Source organism: Bos grunniens, chromosome 24 (genome assembly GCF_055505025.1).
Source record: "Bos grunniens cultivar Pamir isolate PY7600 chromosome 24, Bosgru_T2T1.0, whole genome shotgun sequence".
NCBI lineage: Eukaryota > Metazoa > Chordata > Mammalia > Artiodactyla > Bovidae > Bos > Bos grunniens.
In genome coordinates this window covers 25161390-25173389 of record NC_141188.1, presented here as the reverse complement: position 1 = coordinate 25173389, position 12000 = coordinate 25161390, and the positions used below count along the sequence as shown (strand labels likewise).

Here is a 12000-nt window from a genome sequence, read left to right as displayed (position 1 = left end):
CCAATATTGTGTTTTCTCTTTCCCCTTCAGGACAAAGTATGTTCCGTTTGGGACCGCCTCAACCACCTTACCAGGCAGCACCAGGTCTTCATACACTCTCAGTTTCCCTTCTACTGTGGAAAAGATCTTTCCTTGAATGTTAATATTTTCACCTTGAGAAGGCAACATATGTGTTTAGGAGGGGTTAAGCAGCTGTTCATAAATGTGACGTAGGAGAAGAGTGGTTTGTGGGAGTTTTACTATATATACACATATATAATATTTTCCAGTCTGGTTTCAGACCCCGGCATGGCTTGGAGACAGCGTTGGTGTGTATGAAGGATCTTCCTCGAATGAAGGATTTGGGACAACTTTCCATGATGATTATATTAGAGCCTCAGCTGCTTTCGTGTTGGTCATGAGGTGATGCTGAACCGAATGCTTGAACTAGCAGGAGTGGCTGGGATTGCGTTGGAGTGGTTCCGTTCATTCCTTCCGGGTAGGTACCAGATAGTGATGTTGGGTGAAAACGGACATCGAGGGTCCCCCGTATGGAACCCCGTCGTCGTCACTCATTCCCTGGTTCATGTTTAGTGGGTTTAAGGAGACACTGGCCACCTGGAGGCCAGGCAGTGATTTGAATGACTGTGAAGAAGGTTACGAGGGTGGTTCCCAGTTCGGTGTCGCTTACCTACGTTCTCTCTGTTTTGTCTGTGTGACAGTGAAGACTAGAATCTAAACTGAGAAAGCGTGACTTGTTGGAAAGAGAAAATTTGGGAGGCCCCGTTGTGCTTTCTGGTTTCTCTGTCTGAATTACAGTTTGTGTAAACTGTGGCCATATTTTGACTCCAAATTCATCTACACACAAAAATCCCATTGTAACATCAGATAGAAATATTTTATTTTCCTTTCTGGTATATATCTGGAGCCTTCTTCCCTGTGAACACTGACTGCATCTCCATGATCCTTCTTGCTGAAGTTGTAGTCTCTACTTGTTCACCCTTTCGCTTGGGGCTCTTTTAAGCAGTCTGCCTATATTAATAAATATTGTTGCGGGTGATGGCTGACTTTTCCCAGTGAATGTTTTCCTTTACCTTCACTGAGAGCACTTCGTTTTTCTAACCCTGTTTTACTAAGAATCAAATTGGGTTGTACTTTTTAATAAATTCTGCCGCTCCTCATTAAACTGCTCAGGCATTTTGTTTTTAGAGAGAATATACTAGAGTTTCTTCAATTTTGAATATGTTCTTTAGAAACGTGGTGCTTCCTCTTGGCTGCTATTTATTTATGTAATATTATTTCAGTTATTTCCCTTTATGGTAATGAAAAGCTTGCTGAGTGTTGAACATGCATGAAGCTTATTAGGTCTAAGAGTAGATTATAGGTAAAGAACAGAAAAGAACAAACACGGATGTATGTGTCTGTGAATATCATTAGAACTGTCTGTTGATTGTCATTTTGGCAAAAGGGCAAGAAACAAACTTTTATGCAGTAACCGGTCAGTATTAGGCATTGAGCCAGGCAGTTTTTATCCTTTAGCTTATTTAATCCATACAGTAACATTGAGAAGTTGGGCGTTACTTCTTCATTTTACAGATGAGGAAATCGATGCTGAGAGAAGTTAGATATATTCCCTAACTTCACACAGTTATAAGTGGAAGCTCTGGTACTTGAGCCTGGGTTTGGCTGTCTCGAAATCTCAAACAGATTTCTATCACAGTCAAGTGTTAAGTCGCAGGCAAATGTTAGACTCGAAGAAGGAGTCCTGAAGGAAAATAAAAAAGAAGAAAAAGAGTGCCTATTAGAACAAACCAAGGAGGAAATGGGAGACCTAGGAATGCTCAGGCATAACATTTATTTTTAATATTTCCTGAGTTTTCTTAAAACTCACTTAACAAGTCAGGTGACAAAAGGAGCAATTTTGTGATCATCAAATGTTTACCATTTACAGGATGGAGAGGTTTAGAATTTCAAATTTTATCTCTTTGGATGTTTTTTTGTTCTCTGTTTAGAAATAGAAGTAATGATTCCCCACTTTGGACTCTAGGAAATAGAAGAGTCAGTGCATGGAAGCCAGTCAGGTAGTTAGTACTTACCTGGGGAGGGACAGCAGTTCAAAACCAGTACCAGGCGTTTACTGTTTATAAAAGTTTATTTTTTCCTTTTAATGTGTTTGTGAGCTTTTCTGTGTGGAACCTCAGCTTCCTGTTGCCTTTCATGTATAACATCGTGCTTATACATGACCAAAGATGTGGTGATTGTGTTTTGCTTAAACAGTAATATATGTGGATTTCACTAAATACTTATTTACATCTTTGGATGAAGTTTGGATCAATATTATTAGTTTTCCTTTTTCTGTTGGTAGATGGATGCCTCCCACCATCCCAATAGATTTATTTTAGGCATAGCCAGAGAGATATTGTTTCTGTGCTTATAAACTAACATTTGGCAATAGAAAGGCACTATATTAAATATTAAGTTGTTACTGTTATCCTAACATGATATGCTCTTATTAATTATGTTAATGGTACCTTAGAAAACACCCCACTTTTCCAAAGAGGTAAAGCTCTTTAACTGTAATGATTTTCAACTTCAATGCTATGCTTTATCTACTAGCAGCTCATGAAGTAATGGTCATAATTGAATTCAACATCTTAAGATTTCCTGACTTAGCTTAAGTGAAATATTGATTTCATGAAATTAGGTGGCAGGTGCATCAAAGAACTATTGCCTGAAAGTTTAAGTGGGTATTTAAAGCCTCAAGAATATTAATTCAAACTAAATGAGTGGTTTGGAGTAGTTGTGCTTACTTAAATAAGATGTTTGCCACATGGCCAAAAGCCATCATATCCAAAATTTTATTTTTTAAAAAACATTGAAGAATGAAGGCAGAAGACCATTTATTGTTATGTAAACATAGATAGTTCTTTATATTTTCATAACTATTTAGTTACCATTTAGTTGATTAAACAGGGTTTCAGGTTTAAAATAATTTTTCTTGAATTGGCTCATGAATTCTTTTCCTTTCCACCCCACCCAATTGTATTTACATATTGTTCTCTCATTTTGTTGCTGGAGTTGTTGTCTGGAGAGTCTCTGTGTGCCTAGATGGAACATTGATATTACTATAAAATAATGTACAGGAAATCTTGTTTTGTCTAAAGATACGTTTCTTCCCCTGGGTCATCAAAATGCGCATTTTTCCTAAGGAAGATGTTTATTTCCATAAAACAGAGGTAATACATATATAACATATTAGTAGCATTACTTTTGGAATTTATTAATAATGTATGTGAGTATAATTTTATAGTTTTCAACAAACATTAGTCTGAAACAGTATTATTTATTCTCTTTTTACATTTGCATTGATCCTAGCCATTGTTACTTTTATTTTACTCTTTTTCTCTGTTCGGGAGAGATTTAATTTGGGTTGCTTTTCTGCAGTCCCTACTCCCAGCTATGTCGCTCATGAATCATATTTCCCAGAGGGTGAAATTAAAACAAGAACTAGGTGTATTAAATTTCTTTTAGGCCTACTGCCAGATTCTTAGATGTATTTTTAGGTGTCGAATATTAAGTTTGGGGAAGGGAAAGATGCTTGAATTCACTAATCTTTGTATTTCTCCTTTCTCAAGTTTGTTTTTACTTTATAATTCTGTCTGAATTTTGTGGATGTATTTCATACTATCTGAAGTCATTATGGTGTTTGAATTTGATAACACTTAAATTTTTATAGCAGAAAGCTAAATTTATTAAATATCTTTTTATGGGAATACTTATAATCAAACCACACAACTGCTGCTGAACAAATTGCCTTGAGAATGCAAGTGGTCAAAGAAAGAAGAGGGGGAGGAAGGAAGGGAGAAGAAAACTAAGTTAAATTGACATTTGTCCTGTGGTATGATTGCCAGTCTTAACAGTAGTGGTTGGTGTAGTTATTTTTAGACATTTCCTTTATCAAACATTTAAAGGTAAAATTTTTCCCATAGCCAGCAAAACTCTGAGTTGAGTTCTTTTGACATTCTGCTGATCAAGGAATTTCCCATGAGTAGTACCAGAGTCTTCTGCAGAGAAGGGGTAGGAGGATGAATCAGAAATGAAGTAATGGACAAGGAAATGTTTATACATCTTAAAAGTGTTTATGGAACATATAATGTGTTAGCTATGTTTTATATTGAGGAAGAAACAGACATGATCGAAAATTTAAACATGAAAAGACATACCACTGAAAAAACAGAAAAATTCAGATTTAACATTTGAATTCACCTTTGAGACAGAAGAGGCTTTGCAGGTGGCGCTAGTGGTAAAGAACCCGCCTGACAATGCAGGAGATATAAGAGATGCGGGTTCGATCCCTGGGTCAGGAAGATCCCCTGGAGGAGGGCATGGTAATCCACTCCAGTATTCTTGCCTGGAGAGTCCTGCAGACAGAGGAGCTTACCAGGCTACGGTCCATGGGGTTGCGGAGTTGGACATGACTGAAGTGACTTAGCACATACACATGTTGAGAGGAGAATGACTTTCTTTACAGAAGCTTTACAATAAACAAAGGAAAAGATGAACGTATGTGACTGCATCAAATTTTATGTGTTTGTATCCACTCCAGTGTTCTTGCCTGGAGAATCCCAGGGATGGGGGAGCCTGGTGGGCTGCCATCTATGGGGTCACACGGAGTCGGACACGACTGAAGTGACTTAGCAGCAGCAGCAATATATCAAAAAAACATTGTGACAATGGAGAAAATATTTTTAGTTAATATTTCTAGTTAATATAAGCTAGAGGTATTAATTAAAGAGATTATGAAAACAAAAAGAGGTGTTGACCTTAGAACATTGTGGTCAGAGGTCATGACCAGAGGAACTACAGTGCATAAAACCAGGGAATAAACAAATATGTAGATAAGATTTGATCTGCCTAGTAATCATAGAAATGCAAGGTAAAGTAGCCACTGGAGATTGTCTTTTGGTTTACCTAATAAATTAATCAGTACAAGCACTTCACCCTGACTCCAAATGATGCTTTTTGCTTTCTCACTCCTGGTGAGAGTATAAACTAAAACAACTCATTTGAAAAGCCAGTTGGCATTATTTGAAAAAGGTCGTTAGATAACATATATCTCCTGAAATAATAATGCCACTTATGCAAGCCTATCTTAAAATATTCTTGAATGTAAGGAAAAAAAAGTATATCATATACACTAAAATATTCAGATCAATTCTATTTCAATTATAAATGAAGAACATAATTTAAACACTCACCAGTAATATCAGTTGTTCGCAAACTTGACTGTGCAGTAAAATCATTTGGAAAAACATAAAAGAGAGTGCCAATGCTTTGGCTCTACCCAGAGATGTTTATTTAAGATGTTTGGAATTGCCTCAGAGTTTGCATTTAAAAAATTGCCCTAAAAATTTTAATGCACGGCTAGATTGAAAACCACTGGCTTGACACACATTGATAGAATATTTTTAACCACTTAATATATTTATTATGGCTGTATAGTAGTATGGACAGGGTATAATATAAAATAAAATGTGGTGATTGAACATTTAGGTAAATCATAACTTTAAAATAGCCTACCAGAAACATAGACTAGTAGAAAGTTTGTAAAATGCTCAGAGTTGTTATAAGGAGTTGAGATTTTTTAGTGATTTTTTTTCATCTTTTCTTCAGTTGACAGATATTTTAGTAATGTTCTTATATTACTTGTTAAAAGAAAAAAGCATATTTAAAAGAAAAGTCCCTGCTGGTGAGATCCTCTAGGTAATTTCCTACTCACAGGTTGTTTCTACCTGTGATTACAGAGATTTGTTCTGGCTTCTAAAATAATCATATCCTCAAGTTAGAGTTACGTTTCATATTATTATAATGAAATTCTTCATAGGATTATTTTTTCCTGTTTTTCATCTCAGAAATACCTTCTCATGTAGTCTTCTGACTTAGGAATGTAATAAGCTCCAGTCAGTCATTTTTCTCTTATCACTCCACATCTGTGCCTTTCAATTTTCACCTTTCCAAATACCATCTATAAGTGATGGCCCCCCAGTGTCTGTCTCTAACCCCAGCATTAACTCTGTGATGCGTGTGTGTATCTGAACTGCATATGCTTGCATACCTTGAAGTTAGTGAGTCCAGAACTAAATTTACCATATTTATCCTCAAACCATCTCTTTTATGTTACCAATTTTAATTAATAACACCACTGCTTACACCCAGCCCCTGAAGCAATTCTAACCCGCTTCTGCTTCCTCATCATACGCATCTAGTCAGTTTCTGTGCCCTCCTGATTTTTGTCCCCCACATTTCTTCTCATGTATCTCTTCTTAATTTTTTACTTTTTATTTTAATGGGGTATAGCCGATTAGCAAACAATGTTGTGATTGTTTCAGGTAAACGTTGAAGGGACTCGGCCATATATATACATGTATCCATTCTCCCCTCAAACTCCACACCCATCCAGGCTGCCACATAACATTTAGCGGAGTCCCCTGTGCTATAAGTATATCCTTGCTGGTTATACATTTTATATACAGCAGTGTGTAGATGTCCATCCCAAACTCCCAAACTATCCTTTCCTCCCAGTCTTCTCCTCAGCAACTGTAAGTTCATTCTCTTCTCGTGTATTTCTTGAGTCTTTCTTTACATCCCTTCCTTACCATCATTGTTTTGATGAAGCTCAGATTATCTTCCCTCAATCAAGGACGGCAGGCTCCTCACTGATGTGTCTTCTTGTAGATGTGTCTCATTATGGATCTGTCCTCATGTGTACAGCAGGACAAGGGCATTTCCTTCCTGAAAGTCCCTTGGGGCTCTCCATCATGTCCTGCATGGAGTCTAAACTCCTCGCCATAGAGTTTAAACTGAGGTATAAAAGTCATGCATGGGCTTCCCTGGTAGCTCACCTGATACAGAATCTACCTGCAATGCAGGAGACCCCAGTTCGATTCCTGGGTCAGAAAGATCCCCTGGGGAAGGGATAGGCTACCCACTGTACTATTCTTGGGTTTCCCATGTGGCTCAGTCAGTAAAGAATCTGCCTGCAATGCAAGAGACCTGGGTTCAATCCCTGATTTGGGAAGATCCCCTGGAGGAGGGCATGGCAACCTACATGGCAACCTACTCCAGTATTCTTGCCTGGAGAATCCCCAAGGACAGGGGAGCCTGGGAAGCTACAGTCCATGGAGTCACAAAGAGTTGGACATGACTGAGTACCTAAGCACACAAAAGTGTCATGCAGCTGGCATGGTGTGTACCTTGCCTTTGGAATCTGATCCCAGCCCTGTTCTCCCTCCCACTCACTGTTTGAAAATACCAAATAATTCTGTTTCTGCAGACATGTTCAGTTCTTTCCCTATGTGCCTCCTGCATGCTGCTCCCTCTACCTGGAATGACCACTTTACCTCCATTTGATTAGATTAGCAAAAATGTAAAGATTCATACTGTCCACCCTTGACTCGGGTGGGGAAAGTAATTTGGAAATAGCTATCAACATTTTTTAAAATGCTTTTTTGATGTAGTAATTCTACTGTTTGGACTCTATCCTAGAGGAATAGTTATATTATACCTACTGTCTTAGTCTGTTCAGGCTGCTATACTTCCCTGGTGGCCCTGGTAAAGAATCTGCCTGCCAGACCGGAGACCCAGGTTTGATCCCTGGGATGGGAACATCCCCTAGAGAAGAGAGTGGCTACCCGCTCGAATATTCTTGCCTGGGAAATCCCGTGGACAGTCTCTTTCATAACAACACTGATACCATGGGCTATGGTTCCATCTTCGTGATATGATCACTTCCCAAAGGCCCCCACCTTCAAGTAGCATCACACTGGGGATTAGGTTTCAACATATGAATCTGGGGAGAACACAAGCGTTCAATCTATAGCACATATGCAAGGAGGCATATATATTGGTTCTTCATTGCAGCACTGTTTTAATGGGTAAAATCAGATGCAAGCTACATGTTAAATAATAAAGAAGTTTAAAAATCACTGTACAGCTTATCTACTCTATAGGACAGTGGGAACATTGCATGATTATTAAGAGCATTTAATAGTCTGTGCAACATTCAGAACAAAAAATATAGTCTATGGGAAACTTTATCATTAAGGTTATTAAGTAAAAAAGCATGCATCTACTGGTATGCAATAACAGCCCTCACTTCTGTTGAAAATAAATTTAAAATACAAAAGCATAGAATTGAATCTACACATGTATCTGAATAAAAATAGGAAAAGCTCTGGGAGAAAAAAAAACATGGTACATCATTAATAGTCATTATTTCAGAAGCAATGGGTGTCGCTGGGAGAAGTTGAGAGTGGCTTATTACTTTTAGTCTGTATAATGATGTACCTTTACACTTCCATATAATTTCTGTGTATATATGGATTTACATGGGGAAAATGCTTAAACCTTAATATAAGCTGAAATAGGGAGAAAGATCTAATAGAATTGGAGAGAAGATAAACTGTGCATTAAAGAACAAAATTATCAATAGTCTTTATTTTTTCTGTTCTGAAAAATTTTGAAAATATAGCAAAATATCATAGATCAACAAGCACCGGCTGGAATTAACAGTTGTAGACGTATTGTCATATTTGCTTTGGATTTCTTTTAAATAAAGTCTGGCAGAAAAAGCTGGAGTTCCTTTGATTTCCTTTTTTACTCAGAGTTAATCTTCGTTATATGTTTGCTGTATACCATTGTGGCTCAGAATTTTATAATTTCACTGTGTATGTATAGATTACGTGTATCTATGTCTATAGTTATTATGTTCTGGTAAACATTTAATTTACTGACAGTTTTTTTTTCTCCTAAAAAAATTAAGGACTGTGAGTGTGAGTTGAGTTTTTCTAGGGACTGTACCAAAAAGTGGGATTGCTGATTTGCAAAGCATGCACACCTGTTTTGTTTTGTTTTCCCTCTAGATATTGCCAGATGTCTTTTCAAACTGGCTGTGTCAGTTTATATTCTCACTAGGGTATTTCATAGTTCCTATTTCTGAATCTCCTCAGCCAATTTCTGGTATTGCCATGCTTCAAATTTTGTTCTGTTCGGTAGATTATGAAATGTTAAGCTTATCACCAGTCCCTGAATGTTTTCTGAGCATCCAAGTCTGACAGGGCCCTTATGAGGGGGACACAGAGTCTTGATGAAGCCAGCGTCCTAAGGCACTTATTGCCTTTGAGTCATGAGATATTAGATAGCCCAGAACTAAATGCTGCAGTCACAGGACAGGCTGTGATGCCTATAGAAGTTGAGAAACCATTTCTACAGACTAAAGAGTTGATTAGAAGTTTTTAGGAGGTGAATGGGAGCCTTCTTTGACAAATGAGTAGGAAGAGAGGCGAAGAGACAGGTGGCATGGCTAAAATGAACGACATGCCAATTGTCCAACCATTTGTAATTGCCCTTGAAGCCTTAACCAGAAAGATATTAGTAGAACTTTCATCTTAAAGCTATTTAAAACTCATCACATATTTTTAAAAATATTTATTTAATTTTAATTGATTGATGATTGGTTTACAGTACTGGTTTGGTTTCTGTCATACATCAACATGAATTAACCATATGTGTACATACGTCCCCTCCCTCTTGAATCTCCCTCCTACCTCTCACCCATTGCCAACCCTCTAGGTTATTACAGAGCCCAGTTGGTGTTCCCTGAGTCATCCAGCAAGTTGCCATTGGCCATATATTTACATATGTTAGTGTATGTGCATCCATGCAGGCTTCCCCTGTGGCTCAGCTGGTAAAGAATGCACCTGCAATGCAGGAGACCCCAGTTCAATTCCTGGGTTGGGAAGATCTGCTGGAGAAGGGATAGGCTGCTCACTTGGGCTTCCCTTATGGCTCAGCTGCTTAAGAATTCACCTGCAATGCGGGAGACCTGGGTTCAATCCTTGGGTTGGAAGGATCCCCTGGAGAAGAGAAAGGCTACCCATTTCAGTATTCTGGCCTGGAGAATTCCATGGACTGTATAGTCAGTCCATGGGGTTGCTAAGAGTTGGACACAACTGAGCAACTTTCACATTCCTGCATCCATGCTGCTCTCTCCATTTATCTGACCCTCTGCCTCTTCTCCCCACACTTGTCCATATGTCTGTTCTCTGTGTCTGCATCTCCGTTGCTGTTCTGTGAACAGATTTGTCAGTACCATCCTTCTGGATTCCATTATATATGCATTAATATACTGTTTGTGTTTTTCTTTCTGACTTACTTCACTCTGTATACTAGGCTGTAGGTTTATCCACCTCATTAGAACTGACTCAGATGAATCATCATCACCTATTTTAAACTCATCATTTTACTGAGGAACACGTTGAGGCTTAGAAAAATGAGGTCAGCCTCTCAGTTATCCAAGTGTCAACAATAAAATAAGCAGGGGATTTGTTGGGTTATTTAACGTGGACATCCAGTTGACCTTCAACATGACTAGATAATGCAGGAGTCCAAGTGATGCCCCATGTTTTCTTCCTCTGTTTTGCTCTGCTTGACTGTGGTTAGTTTTGTTCTTGGTAGGCTCCCTCCTTGTTGAGGCGAAGGTAGTCCCTAGCTAATATGTTTTTTGTCCCTTTACAGCTTATGTTTCTACTGAAAACAATGTATGCTCATTCCCTTTATTTCTATATGCTTCCCCAAAGATACTCAAACTCCTACCATCTGGCCAGATAGTTACCAAGGCTAGCCTTTCTGATGAAGTCAGAACCATTTCAGTGATGGCTAAACTAAAGTAAGGAAAGTTCCTAGGAGAAAGGAATGCAGAGCGTGCAAATATACTATGGCTACTACATAGCCTGTGTGATATGTTGGCTGTTTGACACACATGATTGTAGTCAGGAGTTTAAATAGACTATAGAGGATATTCAGTGTGCGGTTGTTGTGTCCACAGATCCATGATTGCAACAGTTTTTATAGCAATGATTACGTTCATTTCAACAAACACCTTCTGAGTACCTTGGGATTGCTTGTCAAATAATAAAAGATAGATAAATATGTGTCTGTCCCCCGTGGCATTCCCAAACTTGGAAGTTTTAAGGGCAGGAGAGTTAGACGCATAAACGGTTGTAATGAGAAGAAAATGTGAGGGATATGCAAGGTGCTGAGACTGTTGTACAGTGAGGGAGACACCCTGGTATCACGGAAGACGTCACCATACAGGTGGTAGCTAAACATTTTATTTTGAGTGATAAATGGAGCAAAGAGTGGGATGCATTTCCAGGCAGAGGATGCCGGAGGAGCCAAAACAGAGAGATGGGAAACTGCAGAGGCACATGGTTTACTGAACTGCATCAGATTAGAGGATAGTCTCGGGGTTGGGGAGTAACCTGAGAGTTGGGGAAGGTGGAGATGAAGGAGTTGCCGATCCTACCATAGAGGATCCTAATGACTCTATGCTTCCTGTGGTAGGGAGTGAAAAGTACTGATTGTAAAGAAGCAGTCAGTCAGTCTGGTGTATGTCAAGGCCTGAAGCCTGAGCAACGTTTTATTTGTTTTTGTCTTTTAAATAGGAACATGGCCCTGGCACCAGTGGGTAGATGGAATTGCAGCAGGCAGACATTGAAGGCAGGGGTAGGGCTAGGGTTTCTAAAACTGTCCTCTTGTGATGTAAAGATTGTTTGAATTAGGATGTGAGGAAGTAAAAAATGTAAATTGAAAGATGAACTTTGTTGAGGCAGAATAATTCTAATAGTCTAAGAAATGCTTCGTTTCTGGGTGATGAAGAGGAAGACCTTACTCATTGAATGAGAGAAATAGTCAGGAGGAAGCTCTCCACTGGGAGAGATGAATATGATACTTTCATTTTAGGAAATATGATATTGCAAATATAAAGTATTTTCATTTATATATGGATACTGTTTATAAATTTTTCAACGCTGTTTAAAGTACCTGGATGCTTTTCAATTTTGTAAGTCTACACAGGGAAAAATAATCACACTCCATTATTTTTTCACAGAGAAACAACTATTTTATATACTTTTCAAATAATTTTTAAGCATCTTGCTAATGAAATTAAATGTTCCTGGG

At 38.4% G+C, this 12000-nt stretch overlaps 1 protein-coding gene across 4 annotated transcripts in view; it reads left to right on the top strand.

Annotated features, from left to right (window-relative positions):
- The window catches only part of ASXL3 (ASXL transcriptional regulator 3), a 196997-nt gene that overhangs the window by 52087 nt on the left and 132910 nt on the right, over window positions 1–12000 (top strand). The window contains exon 3 of one of the 4 annotated variants that reach the window (XM_086372265.1): window positions 270–478. The exons of the other annotated variants lie outside the window; for them this stretch is intronic. The gene's annotated coding sequence lies outside the window, so the exon portion shown is untranslated. The remainder of the gene's footprint in view (window positions 1–269; window positions 479–12000) is intronic. 4 annotated transcript variants of the gene reach the window in all.